At 35.1% G+C, this 26,430-nt stretch overlaps 1 pseudogene; it reads right to left on the bottom strand.

Annotated features, from left to right (window-relative positions):
• Nucleotides 1-5,529: 5,529 nt before the first annotated feature.
• LOC103003191 (40S ribosomal protein SA-like) lies at nucleotides 5,530-8,670 on the bottom strand (annotated as a pseudogene).
• Between the last annotated feature and the right edge of the window lie 17,760 nt (nucleotides 8,671-26,430).

Genomic DNA, 26,430 nt, shown 5'->3' with positions numbered 1-26,430 from the left:
GCAGGGGACACGGGTTCGAGCCCTGGTCTGGGAAGATCCCACATGCCACGGAGCAGCTGGGCCCGTGAGCCACAATTGCTGAGCCTGCGCGTCTGGAGCCTGTGCCCCGCAACGGGAGGGGCAGCGATAGAGAAAGGCCCGCGCACCGCGATGAAGAGCGGTCCCCGCACCGCGATGAAGAGTGGCCCCCGCTTGCCGCAACTGGAGAAAGCCCTCGCACGAACCGAAGACCCAACACAGCCAAAAATAAATAAATAAATAAATAAATAAATAAATTAAAAAAAAAAAATCTATATGCCTTGAAAGGTGGTTGTGCTTAGTGGAGCTTTTAAGAATCAAAATGCAAAGCAATGCATAAAAACAAGTTTGAAAACGTCAAAGAGTTTTGAGATAGACTTACTACAGTTTAGTGTATTATACCATTTATGTCCATTTTCCAATAATCAGTGAGGACTTTTATGTCAAGTATCTTATATTATGCCTTTATATCTGGTTCATACAAATACTCAACGAATGCTTGATAGATGAATGACTGTATGGCAATGAACCTATAAATGAAGAACATAACTTCTATGGTGACATTTTAGATGCTGTTAGAAGCTAGTGTAGATATGCAGAAAGGTACCCTTGAGCTTGAAGTATTTCAAGTACCATCAAAAAGAGATTCACCTTTTATAATGCTGTATGTAGACAGACACACTGTGTAGACAGTAATGTTGCCTGAAAAATTGAAATATTAATTCACATGCATAAAGTTCACATTGATATAATTGACTTTCAAAAGTGAAAATTCGTATAGTACAATATGTTTTCTACAAGTAGCCACTATTCCCCTTACAACATGTTTGATCACTCAGCATGAAATTACTATAATACTATTATTCAGTTTTTAAAGATCTAGGAAAAGAAAAACAAACTGGCAGTATATTTATGATTTAAAATTATGAACATAAGCTTGAGGATAAAAACAAGCAAGTATGCTTAGGATGATGGTTGTAGCAGATGAGTATGATCCTTGTTAAGGTATATCTTGATTTTGGTGTCAAACTGCCTTCAACATTTCCTATCCAAATCCTTGGACTAATTTTGTTAAATGGAAAATGCTAAGCAGTTTGTCTTAAAACTGCCTGTAAGACCTACTCAGGCTTAAGAATGATTTTAACAGACATCAAGCTGAAATCTAACTAGTGGTAATGACAACACAACTCAATTTGCTCTATTCTTCAAGTGAACTAGATCCAAATTGTGCTGTGACAAATGACGTATAATAGTTCTAGGAAAGGAGTGATAGTAATCACACCAAACAGTTTTCTAAGGAAGAATCAGATTTTCAATCAATATAAACTTGGCCTGCCCATGGAACTAGCCTATGAAATAGGCTTATCACTCTAAAGACTGGACAAAAAGTAAAACTTCCCTTATCAAACCTATTCACCCTTTGGGCTAACGTTAATCATTGGGAGTCTCTTGCTACTGCAAATTTTCTTTCCATTCCAATAGCCTTAAAATTGCATTTGTGTAAAAAAAATTTAGTTCTTACTCCATAGCATGTTAAACTTAAAAAAAAATTATTGGACTTATCATTTATTTTCAGGTAGCTTAAATGAAATTTCATCCTTACTTTTTAAGAGCAGCATTTCACTACAGTGTTCCAGCCAAACAAAATCTCCCATAAGAAATATGAATACTACCTTTTTTACTAGACTAAAATTCTATACAGCACTAAGGAATACGATGGCACAGATGTAAAAATTAAAAAAAAACGCAAACTTTGAGAATTATCTATTTATAAATGGGTAAATGCATAGCTTATATATTCCACTACTGATACTTTCAGGTTTGATTGTAGTAGGTATTAAACTAAAATTTTATTAAGTGCCTTCCGTGTGAAGAATATTGTATAGTTTTTGATTTAATGAACCTTGCAATTTTTCTTAAGACTTTTATTTAAAAAAAAAAGGTTTTAGGTTATAAAATGAAGTGAACAAAGCACAAGCTGAAAACAAATATAAGAATATAAAATTTAGGAGAATCCAGTGACAGGGAGCTAATCAGCAAAAAGTTGCTAGAGGAGGAGGAATTTGTGTCTGGGGCTTGAAGATCATGCTCAACTTGGAAAAGTACGGGGTGGAAAATAGATACTCCAGGCTGGTCCTTAGTGAAGTATGTAGAGAAACAAGTAACCTACTGAGAATTATACTGATAATTATGAATAAGGACAGCTAATATTTATTGACCACTTACATTTTTTTCAAAACACTTGCTAAGTGCATTACTTCTGTTATCTCTATACCTTCATCAACTCTATGAGACAGTTACTATTATTATTCCCATTCTATGATTAGGGCCTCTAGGCCAGAGTGATCAGGTTAAATAGCTAGTAAACTATGGAGCTAGGGTTTCAGACCAGGTGAATTTAACTGCAGAGCTCACTCTCTTTTCCACAGTGTCCTCTATATTCTTATTCTAATCACATGCAGGTAAGATTTTTGGGTACTATATATCATTTCTGAGAATACCCTTAAAATAATTATTTCATTCTACCCAAAGTATTCATAAAACTGATACATATTCTATTCTTGTATTATAATTCTTAAAATATTTATTTTAGCATCCTGATATAAAAAAAGTTGCTTGAAGGCCCAAATTGTGTTGACTCAGGACATTAATATGCACAGAAAAACCAGCTGAAGAAACAGTTGTTGGACTTAATGCATCCCTTTTGATATCAATCAAAGAGAATGCTTCTAATGTAACATATGGGGAAAAGTCAGTATTTCTGAAAAAGATGCATGAGGAACTGATATTTGATATGATAAACAATTAGAAGTCATTAGCATTTTCTTACACAGAAACATAATATGATGAAAACAGAACTTTATATATAAAATGTAATATATTTTAAGTGTATTTATAAACATCATATATATACTTAGTTATTTTTATTAAATTATATATGGATATATAGTTGGGATGATATATTAAATAGATATAAAGACATACCTATCCATAATTTAATCAAAATAACTAAGTATAGAAATGTCTAGAATGTCTAAAGAAACCAACTTGAGAAGCTTGGAACTGGGTGGAAACCCAGTTCTAGAATGTCTAAAGAAACCAACTTGAATGTCTCTCTCTAGAATGTCTCTAGAATGTCTAAAGAAACCAACTTGAGAAGCTTGGAACTGGGTGGAAACTAACTCCTGATCCATATAACTTCAGAGTTATTTTTTCACTGAGACTATCTCTGACTGGGTAAAGGTAAAAAAAAAAAGTCATTATTTGATGGACAGGACTTTTTCAAAATGTTTAGAAAAACACCCGAAAATATAAAGTGGAACAAGACAACAGATAAGTAAGTGCATATCAAAAATAAAAGGATATTTAAAAGTTAATGGTGGATTCCATAGGTTTAGAGATCAATACACTCCTTTCTGTATAAAACATAACAATAGCAAAACAAAACAAAACAAAGCTAAAAAAGCACATATGAAGAAAACCAAAAAGAAATACCTTAGCTCAAAAACAAGAATAGCTTAAAAGATAGACATTACTATATATAAAATAGATAAACAACTAGGACCTACTGTATAGTACAGGGAATTCTATTCAGTACCTTCTATAATCTATAATGGAAAAGAATCTGAAAAATAAAAAATATATATGTATAACTGAATCACTTTGCTGTACACCTGAAACATTATAAATCAACTACATTTCAATATAAAAAAAAGAAGAAACCAACTCTGCTGTTGCCTTGATCCCTAACTTCTAACCTTCATAATAGTGACAAAATAAATTTCTCTTATTTAAAAAAACGCACAAAAACAAGATTATCATGTTCTTGGGTCAGAAACAGGAGAGAGTCAAAGCAGAAGTTTGTTCTCTGAACTTTACAAAATGAAGGTGCAGCCTGCAATTCAGCTTTGATTAACTATAGGGATAAAAATATGCCAAAAAAAGCTAGCACTAGAGCTGAACTCATAGGTTGAAGTGAGGACAAGGTTAGAATTTCTTTACTTGTAAAAGGAGTCTCCAACTCCCCAAGCCCACACACACAGAAAAGAAGTGTACCTAGGAACATCTCACACTTGTGATAAATACACAGCATGTAACTTTTGGCTGAGATGAGTTACTAACTTGTTGGTGAATGGACGTCTGATGTGCATAGTATCTCCCTGTAGAAAGAGCCCTAAAACTCATGTAAGACCTGATTTCTGACTGGGGAAACTGGAATCAGGTACAGGCAATCACAATCCCACTCAACAGGTACAGGTGAGCAGAGTAGAAAAGAGAAGCAAAGTTAAAGGATCAAACAGAAAACGAAAACTTCCGCACAAAATAAGTCTTTGAACCCATATTCTAAGATATATAAGAAATCTATTTCTAAGAAAGTAAATAAAGTCTAAATCAGACCACAGAGGCATTGCAAGAAAAATCAATTTTACAGGACAGGGAACAAGATTTCAAAATAATATTTAGGAAACTCAAAGATACAAATGAAATAATAACATTTAAAATAAAAGGCTGATAAACATGAACCATTTTCAGAGTGAAAAAACATTAGCACTAGGTCCTATAAAAACAGCCGCAAAACTTGAAAAAAAAATACGGTTATTGAAATAACACAAAATAAAACTATAAATGAGGTGAACTTTTGTATAGCTATGATTTAAAAGATAAATCACATCATAGAGAAAAATAACAAAGAATTCACTAAGAACTACACACAGAGAAACAAACATATGTATATAGTCTCTTTTACCATCTTCAAAGAATTTCTATATTAATGTCATATTTATGGAATCAGGCAAACAACACTTGCATCTTAAAGACTCCACAACTGATACCATATGCAAAACCATTATCAGGTCTAATATCCTGGATTAAAACAATAAGGAAAGTATTGAGAGTTTTCATATTCCCCCATAATCTGCTTTCAAAAAATCTGCTTTCAAGAAAAGTATTGAGAGTTTTCATATTCCCCCATAATCTGCTTTCAAAATATCAAAAAATAAAACACAGGTATGACAAATCACTTTACTTCTGAAACTTTTAACAGTTAAGTTGTATCAGCTGTTTTGAACTCCAGTATTATACTTTAACTAGAAATAAAACGTAGGTTAATCTAAACGAAAAACTTAGTCAAATGCATTTTTTAAAAAGATAACTTTTAGCATGGTGAAAGTGTGTGATTGTGGTTATTCATTTGTTCATATCTAATTGGTCAATAAATGGGATGCATACCTTTTGTTGTAAATGTGTGAGTGAATAAAAGGTATATATAACCACAGCTGTCTCTCCATTTCTCTATTACCCAAACACATTCATATATGTGTGAGGACAGATACATTCCTACGTGTGTGTGCCTGTGTGTAAGTATGCATATATATATATATATACATACATACATACATACCCACAAAATATCCTACTGAATCTAATTCAGGAATGTCACTTTTTTTAAGAAACTATATTTTCTGTCCATCTTATTTACATTTTCTGTTTAAGGTCCTGTGGAAGAACAACTTAAGACCACTCAGTGGCTGTTCCTACCTGTTCAGTGGCCTGAGCGGTGGAAGCCGCAGTCCAATCCCCGGTAGTGAGCTGAGCGCTGCAGTCTTCACTAGGGAACTGCTGGATGGCCACAGAGGGCACCTGCAGACCTGTCTGCAACCTCAGGTCGAGTAGCAGTAAATTCTCGGGAGCTGGAGCCGTCCATTCACCTGGAAATTCCTCCTGGGTCACACCCTTTCCAGCCACCGCCTGCTCTTCCTTTTCAATCTCTTCAGCATCTCTGTAGAAGTAGAGATCAGGCTGCCCTGACCCCGGGTGCTCATGGGAGACAGTGCCACGCATGCGCAGAACTTCCCGCGTCTCCCCCCGCCCCCGCCCCCGCCCCGCACGGCCCTCCGCCGCATCCACCACAGCAGACTATCGTGCGAGTTCCCTTATCGTTGCTCGGGGATGGCAATGTCCACATAGTGCAGAGGAGAGTCTGTGTGACACAGTGATGGTAGGTGGGTTAACATAAGACTCCTCTGAGATCAGCCCTGGATCAGTAACCAAGGGAAGTCGTGGCTCCTGGAAGGCTACCTAGATCTCGTTAGGGAAGGTTCCAGGAGAGAAGCAGCCGCAATACGAGGAGTCCAGTGGCAGCAGCAAACTTCAGCACAGCTTGCTAGCCAGTATTCCTGGAGGATACAACACTGACATCTGCCCCGTTTTCAATGGCAGCAATGGCACGAGCCGCCAGCAGAAGCTTCTCCCAGGTCCTCTTGAGGTGTATGAGGTAATACCATCACTTTTCATTTTGTAGATATACTGTTCTGTTTGGTAGTCAAGGTTGATGCTACCTAGGTGGGTTCCTGCTGCAAGGAATTTGAGGACATCCTTCTCCTTTATTTGCAGGACATCAAGGGATCCGGGTTTCCTTTAACTTACGAGATGAACCCAGAGCAATGCTGTATGGACCCCTCTCTGGGTAGTGCAGAAAAGCAGGAATGTCTCTTTTAATAAATAAAGAAAAGCACTATATTAGCACACACACACAAAAAAAGTAATTGTTCACAGCAGTAAATATTTGGCAAGTTTCAATTAATGCAAAAATAATAAACCAGGTGTAAATATATTTCCTCTAATAAGTTAACTCTGATGACCTTGGTTTATCATGTTTACTGATTAGCAGTGGTTGAACATAACATTATTATTTAAACAGGTGACATTAATGTGGCTTAAGCAGCTAACAATTTTTTTTCTGTGAATGTGGAAATATATAGCATACTTTTATGTTCTGGGCCTGAGAGAAAGGAATGATAATGTTGACACCATTTTAAAACTAATTTGTTTTTCTCATAAACTGAGAGGAGAGAGATCTGTTTTCCATCACAGTGGTCACTCATTATGCTCTCTAATTGAGTAGGTTGAGGAGAGAATACCCATAACAATAATTCTGATGAAATTACTACTCCTTTTTAATGATCTCATATCATATTTATTTTTCATAGTTTCTATTCTAGGGGCAAGGATGCTTTTTAAAGCATAATTAATAATATTTTCTGCCTAAGGGGCTGCATTATCTGGTGAAAACTGTAGTCTTCCTGGACTAAAGACTCATTAATGTTGAAATCAATGGATATATGTTTTGTTCATTGCGATTCAACTCATTTCTCCATGAGTTACACTGTAGACCAAAATACTTGACTTCATTCTTTTTTCTCAAGAGAGAAGAATTTGAAAAGACCATGCAGTTGACAGAGAAGATCCTGGGCTTTAGCAGTAATGAGCTAGAGTACCAATGAGGAAAGAGAATTAACTGTATAAGCCTCAGATTTATAGTCTAAAAAATTCAGACTATAATAATATTTGCCTTGCAAGGTAGATAGCATTAAATAAAGTAACATAGTAAAACACTATGGAGTGCCTACACATCAAGTTATCCATTGCCTTAATGGTATGCCTTCTATATCTACCAAATTTCAATGGCTCATAACAAGAAACATTTTCATATGCTTATACGTCTATTTATCTGCTGAAAGGTCTTTTCATCTGTGCTACACTCATCTGACCTCAGCTGGGTTTCTTCAGGAGCACGTGGTCAGTTTTAAGTTGTGGAAGAACTATTGATACCTGGTTTCAAATGTCTTTAGCTGGGATAAATTTACTCTCTTCCATATAGTCTCATTGTCCAGCATTCCAGCATGCTAACTGGTACTTATTAGCATATGATTTGAAGATGGTGCTGGAGGGAAGGGTGTGGAGTCCATGAGTAAGAGTAGAAATGTGCAAGAGTCTTGAGCCCTAGACTTGGAACTAGCACACAGCTATTCCTGCTGCTTCCTACTGGCCAAATCAAGTGACAGGGCCAACTCGGATTTGAGGTATGGAGAAATTGACTCCTCTTCTTCTTAGGAGGGTTTGTGAAGTCTATTAAAAGGAGTATAGATACAGAAGGGAAGAATTGGGAGCATATTTGTAATTAATCTGCTACAACCTGGCCCAAAGGAAGCAAAAAATAAATTTTTTTCTTTATCTATTGATATAAACACTATGCATAAATTAACTACCAAATCCTCCATAAAAGACAATATTGGATACATAAATTAATTCAGAATCCAGAGTACTAGTCTTTCTAAAGAATAAACACGATGTTCAGATTTCCCTTAAATATTATACTTTCAAAGATTTGCCTTCATCTGGCAGAGAGGGTGTCAGGTAGCTCACGCACCAGGCTACCTCTTCAGTCTTATCACTCATTGCTCTCACCAGCCTCTCGCATATGTCAACCAAAAGAACCGTGAACTATAAAGAGGCAAAAAGGCAGTTTATTTGGTGACTTAGAACTGCAATTTTGGGATCACAGATTCTGGAGGAACCCAGAATAGTGTCCCATCAGAGAAAATGGGTAAGGGTTTTGATGGGAAAAAAGAGAGACGTTCATGCAGGCTTACACAAGTTGTTTACCAAAACTTTGGATTGGAGGGTAAATTTGTTCTACATGTACAATTGGGTTGTGGAGCACATCTCATCCTTTACTAGGGAAAGGTATGTTTTCTTTCGTCCAGAAAAAGTCCAGTTCTCAGCATTATTCTTTGGTTTTGGCAATTCAGCAGCTATTCGGCGGTTAGATTTTAGAGTGTTCAACAAAAGTTCAGCCCAGGCAGGGAACATAGAGGTCCTCAGGTCACATGTCAGTCATTCCTGACACAGCTCCTTTCACACATATATCCACAATAAGCTTTTTATGGGGCTTTTGCACATTCTTTCTTTTCACCATTTCTCCTTATCCAGCAGATGCCTTCCCATACTCAAACTTTCAGCTCAGGCACCCACTGGTTTGAGGCTCAATCCCATCCTATGCCTGTCTCCCTCAGAGCTGGGGATTTTTCTATCAGCCTCTTCTACTAGATCATGACCTCCTGTAGGAGGAATTTTCACATTTATCTCTGTAGTCTCAGTGCTTGGAACGTAGAAGTGTGTAACATATATTCAATGAACAAAGGAATATATCTTTCAAAATATAATGTTTTGTAGTGAATGGCATCCCATATATTTAGTTCCATTTTTTTAACCCAGTAGGGCAAAGCACTGTACTAAAGATAGGATATAATAATGACAGAAGAAATAGATTCTATTGCCAAGAGGATTGCTCTTTTAGGGAGAAAAAATGTAGATCTAGAGAGAAATACTATGAAGTACTACATTTTCCATAGTGGATTCCAGTTTGGAAGTCAGTCTAGCATGTTTGATACCCAGCGTGTTTTCCCCAGTAGAACAAAAAACAGGAGATCTCGATTATAACCATTTTGAAACATTTTGTTTTATTTCTTTTAAGCACCAAGGGAAAAAAATATAATTTATTTGGTTTTCGTTTGAAAGGGAAATAACCCCATTTCAAGTGTCTCAGTGTTAGAAAAGGCACTGTGTATTCTCCATGAAAATACACAGATGCTCATATATTTGGGAAATTAACATACATCTTCCACAAGGAAATGTATGAAGGCTATTTCATTGAAACATTTTAATTTAAATGGAAAATCTAGTGAGAAATAGCTGAACTTTTTTTGAAAACTCAATAGCAGGCCATACTGAATTTCAAGCACCTGCAGTATGGCAGATATTTAGTTATGTTTTAGAGATAGATGCTCCTATCGTATTCAGATAAGCTTTATAAGTCGGTGAGGTAGATTTCTAAACTGATTATTTCAATACTGTATGGTAAAAAATGGGACCTAATTAAAGTTAAAAGCTTCTATTCAGCAAAGGAAACCACTGAAAACAAAAAGACAACCTACTGAATGACAGAAAAATTTTACAAGTCATATGACTGATAAGGGGTTAATATCCAAAATATTAATCAAAATGTCATCCAAACAGCTCACAAAATTCAATACCGAAAACAAACAAACAACCCCGTTAAAAATGGGCAGAAGACTTGAATAAATATTTTTCCAAAGAAGACATACAGGTGGCCAATAGGCACTCTCAACATCGATAAGCATCAGATAAATGAAAATCAAAACCGCAATGAGAGGTTACCTCACACCTATCAGAATGGCTATCACCAAAGAGACCGCAAATAACAAATGTTGGCAAGGATGTGGAAAAAAGGGAACGCTTGTACACAGTTGGTGGGGTTGTAAATTGGTGCAGCCACTGTGGAAAACAATATGGAAGTTCCTCAAAAAACTAAAAATAGAACTACCATATGATCCAGCAATTCCACTCCTGGATATATATATTTAAAAAAAAAACAAAAACACTAATTCAAAAGATACATGCATCCCAATGTTCATAGCAGCATTATTTAAATAGCCAAGATATGGAAGCAACCTAAGTGTCCACCAACAGATGAATGGATAAAGAAGATATAGTATTTATATACAATGGAATATCACTCAGCCATTAAAAAGAATAAAATTCTGCCATTTGCAACAAGGGGGATGGACCTAGAAGGTATTATGCTTAGTGAAATAAGTCAGAGAATGACAAATACTCTATGTTATCACTTATATGTGGAGTCTAAAAAATAAAACAAACAAAAGTGTATATAAAAAAAAGACTCACAGATATAGAGAACAAACTAGTGGTTACCAGCAGGGACAGGGAAAGGGGGAGGAGCAAGATAGGAGTATGGGATTAAGAGATACAAACTACTATGTATAAAATAAGCAACAAGGATATATTGTACAGTATGGAGAAATATGGCCATATCTTGTAATAACTTTAAACGGAGTACAGTCTATGAAAATATTGAATGACTAAGTTATAAAAAATATTACTACATGGTAAGGAAAAAAGCAGAGAAAAATTTCTTGTAGTCTAGAGGAAGGATACAGGGTCTGGATTAGAGTGTTAGGAATATTCCTAGAGAAAGTGTTGCCTCAGTTAACTCTTTAAAAATGAGTAGGTTTATCAAAAGATGGTGAGAGATTCTACAGGCCAAGTGTGAAAGGCATTCCAGATAATACTGTGTGTTGTTTGGAGCAAATATTTTATAACTGGCTACAATTACTTTAAATTGCCAGTAGTGAAAATGGATTATCCACTGAGAAATCCATCTAGAAACTATTGTTGTGAACATTGGTGGTACCACCCACAAAAGGTGCTGTAGGAATTGTGGGGGGAATGCTGCACTGTAGTTTATGATTAGGAAGAAAGATGACATGAGTCATCCTACAGTTCCCAGGACCATACTAAACAAAGAAGTATTGTCCCACATTCAACATGACTTTAAAATCCTTATCAGATCATTATTTAGATGAAACACACACTTACATAGACATACACACACACACACACACACAGAGTCATCTGATTACCAGAAACTAAACTATAACTATATAACTGTTTCTATAGAATAATAAAGTTTTTCATAAGGGTCTAATACATAGTAAATTTCATGAGTAGTTTAATTTACAATAAATAAATATGTTCAGCTATAAAGCAAACTAAGGAAAATAACATTTGTCTCATTCAGAACTTTATCATGGACTGTTCAAATTTCATAAAATAATGTCACTAATACTAGTGCTGCTTGTGAGATGTGAGTTGTCAATACAGTACTCATAACAGTTTTCCTTAAAAGTTGTTGAATTTATGACTACTGTATTTTACGTATAGGTACAAGCCTGTAGTCACTTCACTTCACTAGGTTTTAGAACTCATCATGCTTAAAGATCTTTTTTGATCCACCTCCTAGAGTAATGGAAATAAAAACAAAAATAAACAAATGGGACCTAATGAAACTTAAAAGCTTTTGCACAGAAAAGGAAACCATAAACAAGACGAAAAGACAACCTTCAAAATGGGAGAAAATATTTGCAAATGAATCAACTGACAAAGGATTAATCTCCAAAATATATAAACAGCTCATGCAGTTCAATATAAAAAAACCAAACAACCCAATCCAAAAATGGGCTGAAGATCTAAATAGACATTTCACCAAGGAAGACATACAGATGGGCAAGAGGCACATAAAAAGCTGCTCAACATCACTAATTATTAGAGAAATGCAAATCAAAACTGCCATGAGGTATCACCTCACACCAGTTAGAATGGGCATCATCAGAAAATCTACAAACAACAAATGCTGGAGAGGGTGTGGAGAAAAGGGAACCCTCTTGCACTGTTGGTGGGAATGTAAATTGATACAGCCACTATGGAGAACAGTATGGAGGTTCCTTAAAAAGCTAAAAATAGAATTACCATATGACCCAGCAATCCCACTACTGGGCATATACCCAGAGAAAACCATAATTCAAAAAGACACAGGCACCCCAATGTTCATTGCAGCACTATTTACAATAGCCAGGTCATGGAAGCAACCTAAATGCCCATTGACAGACGAATGGATAAAAAAGATGTGGTTCATATATGCAATGGAATATTACTCAGCCATAAAAAGGAACGAAACTGGGTCATTTGTAGAGACGTGGATGGATCTAGAGACTGTCATCCAGAGTGAAGTAAGTCATAAAGAGAAAAACAAATATCGTATATTAACGCATATATGTGGAACCTAGAAAAATGGTACAGATGAACCAGTTTGCAGGGCAGAAATTGAGACACAGCTGTAGAGAACAAACGTATGGACACCAAAGGGGGAAAGCGGCTGGGTGGCGGGTGTGGTGGTGTGCTGAATTGGGCGATTGGGATTGACATGTATACACTGATGTGCATAAAATGGATGACTAATAAGAGCCTGCTGTATAAAAAAATAAATTAAATTAAATTAAAAAATTTAAAAAAACTCATCATGCTTAAAAATTTATGTATTAAAATATATCTTGATTTGTTATAAATGTTTCCATTTATATCAATTTTAAAATGAGGGCATTATTTTAATTGTTTACATTATATTAAGGGCAAATTATATTACCCATGAATATCTTCTTCTAACACTCATGAATGAATGTTAATTTTTGTGAAGAGGAAGTTGACTCTGATACAATTGAAAACCACTCTATAAATTACACTGAATATGATTCATGTATGTTAGCAAAATATACAGACTACTTTCTCAATGCCTATGCACTACCAAACTATGATTGCTCCTGAAATTACAAAACACGTTCATATATCATCGGGGGGAAAATGTTATATCAGCAGATAGTTTGTCAGTACTCCCACTTCATTTACCTGTGCCATCCATGCCTCTGAAGTGATTTGGATTAAGAAAGTCAAAGTAGGAGATAACAAGATCTTCCCCCACCCCCTTATCACGTGTAACTTTCCGGTACATTGGGATCAGCTGTGGTTGCAGTTAATTATGCTCAGTTCTGAATATCTTTCAAGGGCGTGAACATATCTAACTCAATTTTTCTCAAAGTGTGGTCCTAGGACCAGCAGCTTCATCATCATCTTAGAACTCGTTAAAAATGCAAAATTTCTGGCCTCATCGAGCATTAGTGAATCAGAAATGCTGGGGCTTTGCAAAGAAAGCTGTATTTTCATAGTCTTCCAGGTGACTCTGATGTTATACTCTAAGGTTTGAGAATCTTTGTTCTAACTCTTAATCTTTGAGTATGAAATTTAGTATGATGGAAATATATAGCTTTACACAGTTACCTAGAATTACTGACTGCCAGAGGGCTTCATAATAATTGCCTATTTCTAGGTTGCTATTTAGATAGTCATGTCTAGGCTTCAGAGTCTTCCTTAGGCCAATGCAGGTGCATTGGCCAAAATACTATATATATACTGTTAAATTTTCCTTCATTTACTGTTATTAAAAGATTTATGAGAAAATATGTATATACATATATGTTACTGAAATCCTCATTATGCTGCCTAATCACCTTGAAATCTAACAGAACAAACGAGAAAATAGTTAATTTATCTTTGCTACAACTGAAAGACTTTTTTTCTATTTGAATCGTTACATTTTAGTTAAATAAAGATGATTGGACTACATAGTACTCAAGATCCCCTCCAGACATTAAAAAATTGTCAATTCTAAAAACACTGCTAATTATAAATTAAAAAATGGGATAACTACACATAAATATGATCCTATGGATGTGTTAGGGAATCAGAACATCCTAAAATTATATTGGGACATAGCTGTGATAATAACAATGTGTACTCATCAAAACATATTTCTACAATATAATAATAAACAGGACAAAGAGATGAAACATACAAACTTAATAGAGAGGTAATTGATGTGTCATCTACAAGAGCCAACTATTTAGATGACTTGTATTTTGGAAAGTATGATTCCATATGAATTTTATACAAATAATTGGATAGAAATCATTGTCCCATATGGTACTTATGGAAGATATACACAGACTAGTCGTATTACTTTGCTTGTTAAGATGACAAAATGAAATCATTGTAAACTAAGTAGTTGCTTAGTGGTGGGTAGTAAACAGTTAATTCAATCAATCTTGTAACTTTGATTTATGAGTGAGAATTTTGTAATAAGTAGATATTGAGCCCTGAGAGCACATCAGAATTGGGCCACAAGGGACCTTATACACAAATTAAGCATAATGAGAAACTGAAAACTCCTTAGGCCCTGGCATCAACTGAGAAGATGGCTCAAATACCTAAATATCTAAATATGAGCCAATTAAAGGCAGTAGTATGCCTTTAATTCTTTTATCTAAAATAAATAAAAATTAAAATAAAATAAAAATTATTATAAATAATAAATAAAAATTATTATATTCTATATGACAAAATTGTACATGTAGATAAATACCTTTGTACAAATGTTTGTATATATTATATACATTGGATACACTTAAAGAAGAGCAAAAATACTATCATTAGAGTCTAGTATGTTAATTCACTTTCATAATTGAGATCTGAATGTCAAGAAGATTAAAAATATATTCAGTATATGGACACATGTAAAACTTTTTGTTAATATTTCTATCTCTAAAATGTTATATTAAGAGAAAAATCCTCCAATACTTCTGTTTAATGGTATTATTTTGAATACATCTGAATTAAGAAGACAATCTACTATATTCCATCCTGAGTAGCCAGAGGTGTGAATATCTGAGACTATATTTGACATTTTAGATATAAGGTCTCAGACTGAGTTTACAACCCCTCCATTGTATTTTTAGTTCATTCATTCAACAAGCACAATTCAATTTGTCCTATTCACTGAGGGTAACCTTAAGAATTAAATAATAAAATGAAGGAAATAAATTAAGGGGCTGCTGGTCTAGTGAAAAGGAGAGCAATGTGAACCACCATAATAGGGGCATTTAATTTGCCCCTAAATGATACAATATCCTGAGACAGCACATTGCAGTAGATTTTTTAAATCCACTGTGGGTTTTCAAGAGTGCCCAAGATATCAGAGGAATTACTGTCCTTATAACATTGCACAGTATTTTATGGGAATTTTTTATGTTCTCAAGAAGTTCTATGAAGACAAACCTAGTAGAGGTTTGAGGTGTTTTTCAAAATATTTATGATTTTTAGTTGTTGTTAAGTGAGGTAATAAAACAAACTCTGTCACCCCAACGCCCTGAATTCCGGGACGCTTCTTAGTGTTGGAATCATCTTCAGTGACAAGTACTGGCCGAACACGAGCTATGAGGAGGGCACGCTTTCTGTCACTGGGAACCCAGGGAAAAATCTGACATAGATTCAACTTTCAGTTTAGATGAGGGAGCAGGTCCTAAATGTAAATAGCGAAAATCAGAAAAGTACCCATTCCAGTCTCAAACATTTCATATTTTGTACTTCTTTTTATGTGTTACCAGCAGCATCTTTAATATCATTTTACATTGACAAAATGTATTGTTTTTTAAATTAATTTTTATTGGAGTATAGTTGATTTACAATGTTGTATTAGTTTCTGCTGTACAGCAAAGTGAATCAGTTATACTATACATATACATATAGCAACTCTTTTTTTAGATTCTGTTCCCATACAGGTCATTACAGAGTATTAAATAGAGTTCCTGGTGCTATACAGTAGGTCCTTATTAGTTATCTATTTTATATATAGTAGTGTATATATGCCAATCCCAATCTCCCAATTTACCCCTCCCCCCCACTTTCCCCCTTGGTAACATGTTTGTTTTCTACATATGTGACTCTATTTCTGTTCTGTAAATAAGTTCATTTGTACCATTTTTTTTTTTAGATTCTACATATAAGCTTTATCACATGATATTTGTCTTTGTCTGACTTACTTCATTCAGTATGACAATCTCTAGGTCCATCTATGTCCCTGCAAGTGGCATTATTTCATTTTTTTTAAGGCTGAGTAATATTCCATTGTATATATGTACTATATCTTCATTATCCATTCATCCATCAATGGGCGTTTAGGTTGCTTCCATGTCCTGGCTATTGTAAACAGTGCTGCAATGAACATTGGGGTGCATGTATCTTTTTGAATTATGGTTTTCTCTGGATATATGCCCAGGAGTGGGATTGCTGGATCATATGGTAGTTCTATTTTTAGTTTTTTAAGGAATCTCCCATGCTGTTCTGCATAGTGGCTGCACAAATTTACATTCCCATCAACAGTGTAATAGGGTTCCCTTTTCTCCACATCGTCTCCAGCATTTATTGTTTGTAGATTTTTTGATGATGGCCATTCTGACCAGTGGGGGGTGATACCTCATTGTAGTTTTGATTTGCATTTCTTTAATAATTAGTGATATTGAGCATCTTTTCATGTACCTCTTGGCTGTCTGTATGTCTTCAGAGAAATGTCCATTTAGATCTTCCTCCCATTTTTTTGATCGGGTTGCTTGTTTTTTTGATATCGAGCTTCATGAGCTATTTGTTTATTCTGGAGATTAATCCCTTGTCGGTTTCTTCATTTGCAAACATTTTCTCCCATTCTGAGGGTTGTTTTTTTCATTTCGTTTATGGTTTCCTTTGCTGTGCAAAAGCTTTTACGTTTAATTAGGTCCCATTTGTTTATTTTTGTTTGTATTTTCATTGCTCTAGGACGTGGATTGAAAAAGATCTTGCTGCGATTTATGTCAGAGTGTTTGGCCTATGTTTTCCTCTAAGAGTTTTATAGTATCTGGCCATACATTTAGGTCTTTAGTCCATTTTTAGTTTATTTTTGTGCATGGTGTTAGGGAGTGTTCTAATTTCATCCTTTTATATGTAGCTGTCCAGTTTTCCCAGCACCACTTATTGAAGAGACTGTCTTTTCTCCATTGTATATTCTTTTTTTTTTTTTTTAAAGCTGTCTTTTTTTTTAAAATTAATTAATTTATTTATTCTTGGCTGTGTTGGGTCTTCGTTTCTGTGCGAGGGCTTTCTCCAGTTGCAGCGAGCGGGGGCCACTCTTCATCGCGGTGCGCGGGCCTCTCACTGTCACGGCCTCTCCCATTGCAGAGCACAGGCTCCAGACGCACAGGCTCAGTAGTTGTGGCTCACGGGCTTAGTTGCTCCATGGCATGTGGGATCCTCCCAGACCAGGGCTCGAACCTGTGTCCCCTGCATTGGCAGGCAGATTCTTAACCACTGCGCCACCAGGGAAGCCCTCCATTGTATATTCTTGCCTCTTTTGTCCTAGATTAGGTGACCATAGGTGTGTGGGTTTATCTCTGGACTTTCTATCCTGTTCCACTGATCCTGTTCCATTGATCTTTCTATCCTGTTCCAGTACCATATGTTTTGACTTCTGTAGCTTTATCTTTAATTTTGTTTTAGTATTTGAACTTAAGTTTGAAATCTATATTGAAATATATAGATATATAGATTATTTGTAATGATATTGATATGTTAAAATCTATTAAAATGACACAAATCTATAAATAACATAAACTACATAAATAACAATAAATCTGTGAAGATTACCAAGAATTGCATAAGCCGATCGAGTAAATTTTTTTTATTTGCATATTTTGCCTCTAGTCCTTGAATATATGTTTGTTCAATCTTTATATACCTAAATTTAATTATAATTACAGATAGAGTTTTATTTTCCACACGTTCATGAAATATTATACTCTGACTTTTAACAAGCTAGTATATGCTTTTCCTCATTTTTTATGAAATTTCATATAGTTGAATATGTGCATATGCACTTTGCAAGGTTAGTTTTTTTCAAAAATGGAGTTATATCCCATATGTTTGTCTATTACTTGATTTTCTCATATGACAATGCAGTACCGGGCAATAACTATAGATCCAATTCATGGTTTTTAATTATACACATATTATACGTATATATAGCTTTAATCATTTATCCCAGGTAAGTGCTACACCTTATCACAGCATGTAGGATCTGTAAGTGCTGACAGCCCCCATATTTATATTTCTACACCTTGTCCAAACACAATGCATGGCTCTAGTGAAGTCCCAGTGACTACCTGAGTGAATTAATGAATGCACAAGTTATTTGTTCATTATAGAATGGCACAAATATTGCTTTTATCCAGTTAAGGCTAAAAAATAGAAACTCAACTCACTTATGTTTGGATGACACCAATTTTGTTTGAGGAAAACAATAGATTATTGAAAACTAACAAAATATTTCAAATTTAAAAAATTTTAATAGCAAGACTTTAAGCTTTGTTCACAGATAAGACCTTCAGGTGTGAGACGTAAAACAGTACAAAACAGAGTTAAACTACCATACGACCCAGCAATCCCACTACTGGGCATATACCTTGAGAAAACCATAATTCAAAAAGAGTCATGTACGACAATGTTCATTGCAGCTCTATTTACAATAGCCAGGACATGGAAGCAACCTAAATGTCTATCATCAGATGAATGGAAAAAGAAGATGTGGCACATATATACAATGGAATATTACTCAGCCATAAAAAGAAATGAAATGGAGGTATTTGTAATGAGGTGGATGGAGTTAGAGTGTGTCATACAGAGTGAAGTAAGTCAGAAAGAGAAAAACAAATACAGTATGCTAACACATATATATGGAATCTAAGGGAAAAAAAAAAAAAAAGGCCATGAAGAACCTAGTGGCAAGACAGGAATAAAGACACAGACCTACTAGAGAATGGACTTGAGGATATGGGGAGGGGGAGGGGTGAGATGTGACAGGGTGAGAGAGTGTCATGGACATATATACACTGCCAAATGTAAAATAGATAGCTAGTGGGAAGCAGCCGCATAGCACAGGGAGATCAGCTCGGTGCTTTTTGACCACCTAGAGGGGTGGGATGGGGAGGGTGGGAGGGAGGGAGATGCAAGAGGGAAGAGATATGGGAACATATATATATGTATAACTGATTCACTTTGTTATAAAGCAGAAACTAACACACCATTGTAAAGCAATTATACTTCAACAAAGATGTTTAAAAAAAAAACAGAGTTAAGTTTGTAATGTAAAATTATGTTCCATTAATTTATTGATTATTATTATCACATTCATAAAAATGAAACTCTTTATACTTCTTCCAGTCTTTTCAGTGAGAGTATTTCACCTAACACGACACTTAGAAAAAAACAATCTAGCTTTCCCTGAACATTTTAGACTTATGTGTTTATTTCATAAAATCTAGGTGCATATATTATATCTGCATTTTGTTTATTAATGCCTAGGTGCATCATATATTAGTGCTGCCTAATGTAGAATTGCATAGCAGTGTGTTTATTATGAATCATTCATTCTACATACTTATTTGTTTATTTAAAGTGTGAATTTAAAGTTTAATGTTCTTTGAGAATGGGGGCTCTTCTTTCATGTTTAAGGAATTTAGTGGTAAATTTAATTCATCAATTCAAGTAATTATGGTTCACACTGTCTTCTAAATATCAGGCACTAGTGTAGGAGGTAAAATTACAGAGATAAAATCTAAATCAATGAACCTAAACTAATAATTCATAGAAAATAAAATTTAATTTTGTAATTTGCCAAGGCAGAATATTAAAAGGATTAACTCCACTATTATTTTAAATGTCAGTGATTGTGGACAGTACACCATAATCAAACTATTCTCTCCTTACCTAGTCCTGTCTGTTGGAAAATCCTCCTCTCTTTCCTGGCAAAAACTGATGTTCTAGATACCCACCGAGAACATAGGCTCACATCTATAAATAAAGTAAGCATGTCTTTCCCCTGTAGTCGTCATCTTCTTTTCCTTCTCATCCTCCTGCTCCTCCTTGTCTTCTTTCTTTCTGCTTGTTCTGTGTTTTGCTTTCCATCCTCTCTCTATCTACCACCTCTGTTCTCTCAGTTCAGTTTCTCAGATCCCTTAGGAAGGACTATATGCACTTAGTTTCCATTCCCAGGAATATGTGTTTTCAGCAGAAATGAGAAATCACTTCATTGCTAATGAAGAGGTAAAGGCAGATGGGAAGAAGGGAGACAACAGTTTGGTATTCAAGTATTTAGTATTTAAGGAGGTTGCTAAGGTCATGTTAATATCCTGAACTCCTGCACTTAAGCCACAGTTAAAAGGCAAAGCCAGTCTGAAACTACAACCACCAATGTTTTTACCTTTTTCTTCTGCGTTGAATAGTCTCTCCTCTAACTCACTTCACAATTTGTATATATCCTACATTTTCCACCACATGTCAACATTTCAATGTACGAACATTTACTGAAGCATGAAAATAGGTGTAGTCATGGATATATTTCGGATATGTAAAAAATTCTCTTTGTATATACTGTTAAACATTTTTGTGATATCAGAGCTTCCTGCATTCAATCAGGCAACCAATATACCACAGTAAAGAAATGCCACTAAAGACCAGAGCTGTGCTACATGCTAAAAGTGACAGAAAAAAATAACTTTGAGAAAAATTGCTTTATAATTTAAAAAAAAAGTCTTCTCAACTAACCTATTTAGAATTTATTATATATATGTATTATTTTCTTCCAAATATTTTGTCAATTCTTGCCATTTGGGAGAAAGGTAACATGATGTGTTGTTTGAATTCAGGTGATCTGGGTTTTACTTTAATTCTTTTGATTATTTGCAAAATGAGACAGTAAAGTCTCTAAAACTGGTTGGGTATCACTTTCCCTATCTGAAAAGGGTATGATTAATATATGTTGTTCAAGGTTATTTGACAAGTTCAATGAGAGTATATGGGTATATGCATTTAAACATTATTTTACTACTCATAAGCAAGACCATCTATTAAGCTATATATTTTAAATTCACGTTCTTTCTCCATTACCAATGGACTGCTCTCTACTTTTCAAAATGTTGTATTTCTCAAGGAATTTTCAGACTACTGTATCAGACTTTAAAACTATTCTTTTTTCCTCTTTCAAGAAATGTGTTGCAATTTCTTAACTCAGAACCTTGTACTATCCAATCTTTGTGTTATGTGGAACTGTATTCCAGGCCAATTTTTTCCTGTAGCTACATAGCGGCCTTGTAAGCCAGTGGGGAGCAATTCATTCATTTCACCTGCGGTAAAACATTTGTTTTGTTTATTTAACCATTATAGAAGCAAGAGTTCCTTAAGCCCATTCAAGAGAAGATTCAGCTCATATTCTCTAGTATGTATCAAAAAGCAATTATAGCTTTTCTGAACAAGTTTATCACTAGAATATGTTTTCCAAATAAAGGTTTTATATAAGTCTATTTATTAGAGAAAGGAAATGGATATTGAGAATAAGAACTAAATGCAGTTTATTAACAATTGTTGCTGACTGCTGTCTGAAAAAGAGACCTGAAAGATTACATTTTTTATCAACTGCTTATAACATATTTTTCCGGGGATAACAGATGTAAGTGCTCTAATTTCGATTGTATACATAAAGAGTTTTTGCTGTAATAATCTTGTTTCTTTTTGAGTCTCTCTTAAGCAAACTTGATATGCTGATTTGTTGACCACGTATGCATTAAAATTTGTAAGATTCTCAAAATAAACAGAAAAAGTACAGAGTTGGAAAACTTTGCACAGCGTATGGGGATAGTGTAAGGGGGTTGAAATGGTTGGGGTGCATAAGAAATATTTCAAAAAGAAATTAAACTTTGAAGTGAATTTATAAAGAGAAGGAGTCAGCAAAAGGTTGGAATTGGGGAGGGGGAACTGGGGCAGAGGCAATGGCATGAACAAATGAATACAGATATGAGAGAACGTGGAGAGCTTGGGTGTAACAAATAGCAAAAGATATCAGTGGTGACCTGGCAGAAGTTGAAAGATATTGGGGAGTGTTGTATGCCAGGCCTTGGTACCTTAACTTTTACTCCTCATTAGTAGTAATAGCTTTTAGAGTTTAACTGAAATTTAACATAGATGGAACATCTTAAATGAGACGTTTGTGTCCATAAACTGCACCTATGCAAAGTTCTGATTCAGGGACAATGACATTGAAAGCAGCAAGGGCAGAGTTTTTCCCTTGAAATCTCTGCAGTGAAATCCTAAGTCCTTTGCAACCTGGAAAACATATTTCAGAATGAACTGCCAGATGCTACTGGCGAGAAGTGTATTTCTCAGAAGAGACTCCTATTTGCCAGTTTTAGAGGTTAAGCAACATATTCAGATGTCAAAATGCATCCCCTCCACATTTTTCTCCCTGCTGTTTTTTTTTTTTTTTAACATCTTTATTGGAGTATAATTGCTTTACAATGCTGTGTTAGTTTCTGCTTTATAACAAAGTGAATCAGTTATACATATACATATGTTCCCATATCTCTTTCCTCTTGCATCTCCCTCCCTCCCATCCTCCCTATCCCACCCCTCTAGGTGGTCACAAAGCACCGAGCTGATCTCCCTGTGCTATGCGGTTGCTTCCCACTAGCTATCTATTTTACGTTTGATAGTGTATATATGTCCATGCCACTCTCTCACTTTGTCCCAGCTTACCCTTCCCCCTCCCCATATCCTCAAGTCCATTCTCTAGTAGGTCTGTGTCTTTATTCCCATCTTGCCACTAGGTTCTTCATGACCTTTTTTTTTTTTTCCCCCTTAGATTCCATATATATGTGTTAGCATACTGTATTTGTTTTTCTCTTTCTGACTTACTTCACTCTGTATGACAGACTCTAACTCCATCCACCTCACTACAAATAACTCCATTTCGTTTCTTTTTATGGCTGAGTAATATTCCATTGTATATATGTGCCACATCTTCTTTTTCCATTCATCTGATGATAGACATTTAGGTTGCTTCCATGTCCTGGCTATTGTAAATAGAGCTGCAATGAACATTGTGGTACATGACTCTTTTTGAATTATGGTTTTCTCAGGGTATATGCCCAGTAGTGGGATTGCTGGGTAGTATGGTAGTTCTATTTTTAGTTTTTTAAGGAACCTCCATACTGTTCTCCAAAGTGGCTGTATCAATTTACATTCCCACCAACAATGCAAGAGGGTTCCCTTTTCTCCACACTCTCTCCAGCATTTGTTGTTTGTAGATTTTTTGATGATGGCCATTCTGACCGGTGTGAGATGATATCTCATGGTAGTTTTGATTTGCATTTCTCTAATGATTAATGACGTTGAGCATTCTTTCATGTGTTTGTTGGCAATCTGTATATCTTCTTTGGAGAAATGTCTATTTAGCTCTTCTGCCCATTTTTGGATTGGGTTGTTTGTTTTTTTTGTTATTGAGCAGCATGAACTGCTTGTATATTTTGGAGATTAATCCTTTGTCAGATGCTTCATTTGCAAATATTTTCTCCCATTCTGAGGGTTGTCTTTTATCTTGTTTACGGTTTCCTTTGCTGTGCAAAAGCTTTTAAGTTTCATTAGGTCCCATTTGTTTATTTTTGTTTTTATTTCCATTTCTCTAGGAGGTGGGTCAAAAAGGATCTTGCTGTGATTTATGTCATAGAGTGTTCTGCCTATGTTTTCCTCTAAGAGTTTGATAGTGTCTGGCCTTACATTTAGGTCTTTAATCCATTTTGAGTTTATTTTTGTGTATGGTGTTAGGGAGTGTTCTAATTTCATACTTTTACATGTACCTGTCCAGTTTTCCCAGCACCACTTATTGAAGAGGCTGTCTTTTCTCCACTGTATATTCTTGCCTCCTTTATCAAAGATAAGGTGACCATATGTGTGTGGGTTTATCTCTGGACTTTCTATCCTGTTCCATTGATCTATGTTTCTGTTTTTGTGCCAGGACCATACTGTCTTGATTCCTGCTGTTTTAATAATAGGAAAACCAAAAACAGTGAATCTTACTTGTCTAATTCTGGAAATCAGAAGCAGGGGAGGTAAGAGATATTTCAATAATAATTGGCCATTTATTTATGATGATACGAAGTTAAAATAGATATTTCATTCTAAATATTCTTCTACATTTCCACAGCCACTGTTCTTTTCCAGACTTTATCACCCACTCCAAATCATTGTCGGAGCCTACATCACGGGTCCCCCCTGCCTCAGTCTTTTCCATCTGGTCTCCTATACTGTAGCTTAAATAGTTGTCTGTCCAAAATGCAACTGTGCCCATTTCCTCCTCTCTCAAATCCCTCTTATCTCTTCAAACCTTATAGGATTATGTCCAGTCTTTTTACCAGGTATACAAAGCTCTCCACAAAACATCCCCTTAACTATCTTTCCAGACTTATCAGCAGAATGTATTAGTCCATAAAAGTGTTATATGACATTTATTTCTCCCTTTATTATCTTTGCATCCTAAATCCATATTTGCATATGAGAAATGGTTTTGCAAGACAGATTCCAGACTAGCTAAAAAGCAAATTATAGACTAATTTTCATAAAATCTTGAAAGCAAAACAGAGAGATGGGTTCCAGAAATGCTTCTGTAAAGAAAACTTTAAGCTATCAATCAGCTCTGCTTATCATACAGAGATTAGGTGGGGGAGAATGTTTATTACACAGGGGAGAGTTCCAAAAGAAGGAATAAAGAGAAGTCACCAAGCAACAGACGACTTTAACTTAACTCTGCTGAGTAGAGAAAGAAGGGTCAACGGATTTTAAACTCACAATCCATCACTCACAAAAAACCCCTCCTCCCTTAATGAGCAGTTGAGAGAATCCAGAAATATATCTTCAGTATTATTTCCTCCTGGAAAATGAAGGAGTTTCTTATAAAGCTGTAAGGTGAATGAAGTATAAAGAAAACTGTATTTTATTTTTTCTTAATAAACATAAGTTTGTTATAAAATGTACTGTTTCTCCTTTCATTAACATATGTGGTGTTTTTAACAACTATAACTACACACACTTTGAATATGTTGGTTTATATTGGTTTGTTGCCTATCTTTGCACAATGTGAGATTTATATTGTATGATGTCTGGTTAAAATATATATATCTTTGTTCTCTTGAGGCATGCCATGAAAACATAATATTGAATGAAAGCTACATTGTAGGATTTCTCTGAAGCCTATGGTCCTCAGTGCTGGGCTACGTGCCAAAATCCTTGTAAAGATATCAGAATATCTGATACTCAGGCTAAATTGATGGATGTTCTGCAACAGAAGTGTTATGTTGGAGCCTGAGTAGCTACATATTTTTCTCAAATTTCACATGTAATTTTTTTCTGTGTGGCTACATTGCTCTGAAAATTCATGATGAAAGTAAACAGAGATGAAGAGATGAATATCAAAAAAATTATTTGAAAGTCATTTGCAATTCTAAAAATTTCACTAACTAAAGGAAATTAAGCTTCATCTCCTCTCTTGCCTGAGATAAGCTTAATGCAATTTTTTTCTTACTCCTTAGTTGTCTAATAGAGCTTAATGCCTAAGTTACAGTCCGTTTTAATAATGTTGGGTGACTGGGTAGATGCTGAGTTAGCAGGATGAATGGATGAATAGAGGATAGATGACAGACAGATTGGTAAGTGCATAGATATGCAGTTATACGGATATACAGATAATACATTGCACGTATGTAATGAGTGGGAAACGAAGGATTGATCAATGAGTTGGCAAGTACCTAGGTTGATGAATGAAACAACTGGTGAAGGAATGGATGAATGAATCTGTGAATAAAGGATGATTAAAGGAAGAAGAGCAGTAAAATTTCTAGGATCTCCTTGCAATGTCTAATCTACTAAACTGCCCAGATTAAACAAAATAAGAATTTGAGTTTTGTCATGTCCAGTAAAACAATTTCAAATTGAAGAAGTTTCTTTGTTAATTTTTTGGTGTGAATACATTTTTTGTATGTTTCAGTACGTCATTGTTGTCGCTACTGAGCTCCACTGCATGAGCATGTCACAATTTAGATTTCCATTCACTTTCTCACGTTTTTAACTGTTTAATTAATTTTAAAAGTCCCTATATTAGTAAAATGTTTTCTGTTTATCAAGTGTGTTATACTTACAGGATCTAACTCAATTCTCAAATATCAGTATTACCTATCAATACTGAATAGTATTGATATATGGTATTGATATAGTATTGATATATATATGACAATATAGAGAATGCCATCATTATTACCACTTTATAAGTGAAGGATGATGAAAACATCAAGAACTAATATCATTTTCAGGCCTATATGCTTGAAAACAAAACCAAAACCAGAACTCAGGACCCTGTACTCTTCTTGGAAATCTGTTTCTAGAAAAATAGTACAATTT

Source organism: Balaenoptera acutorostrata, chromosome 9 (assembly GCF_949987535.1).
Source record: "Balaenoptera acutorostrata chromosome 9, mBalAcu1.1, whole genome shotgun sequence".
Taxonomy (NCBI): domain Eukaryota; kingdom Metazoa; phylum Chordata; class Mammalia; order Artiodactyla; family Balaenopteridae; genus Balaenoptera; species Balaenoptera acutorostrata.
This window is presented reverse-complemented; position numbering and strand designations above follow the sequence as displayed.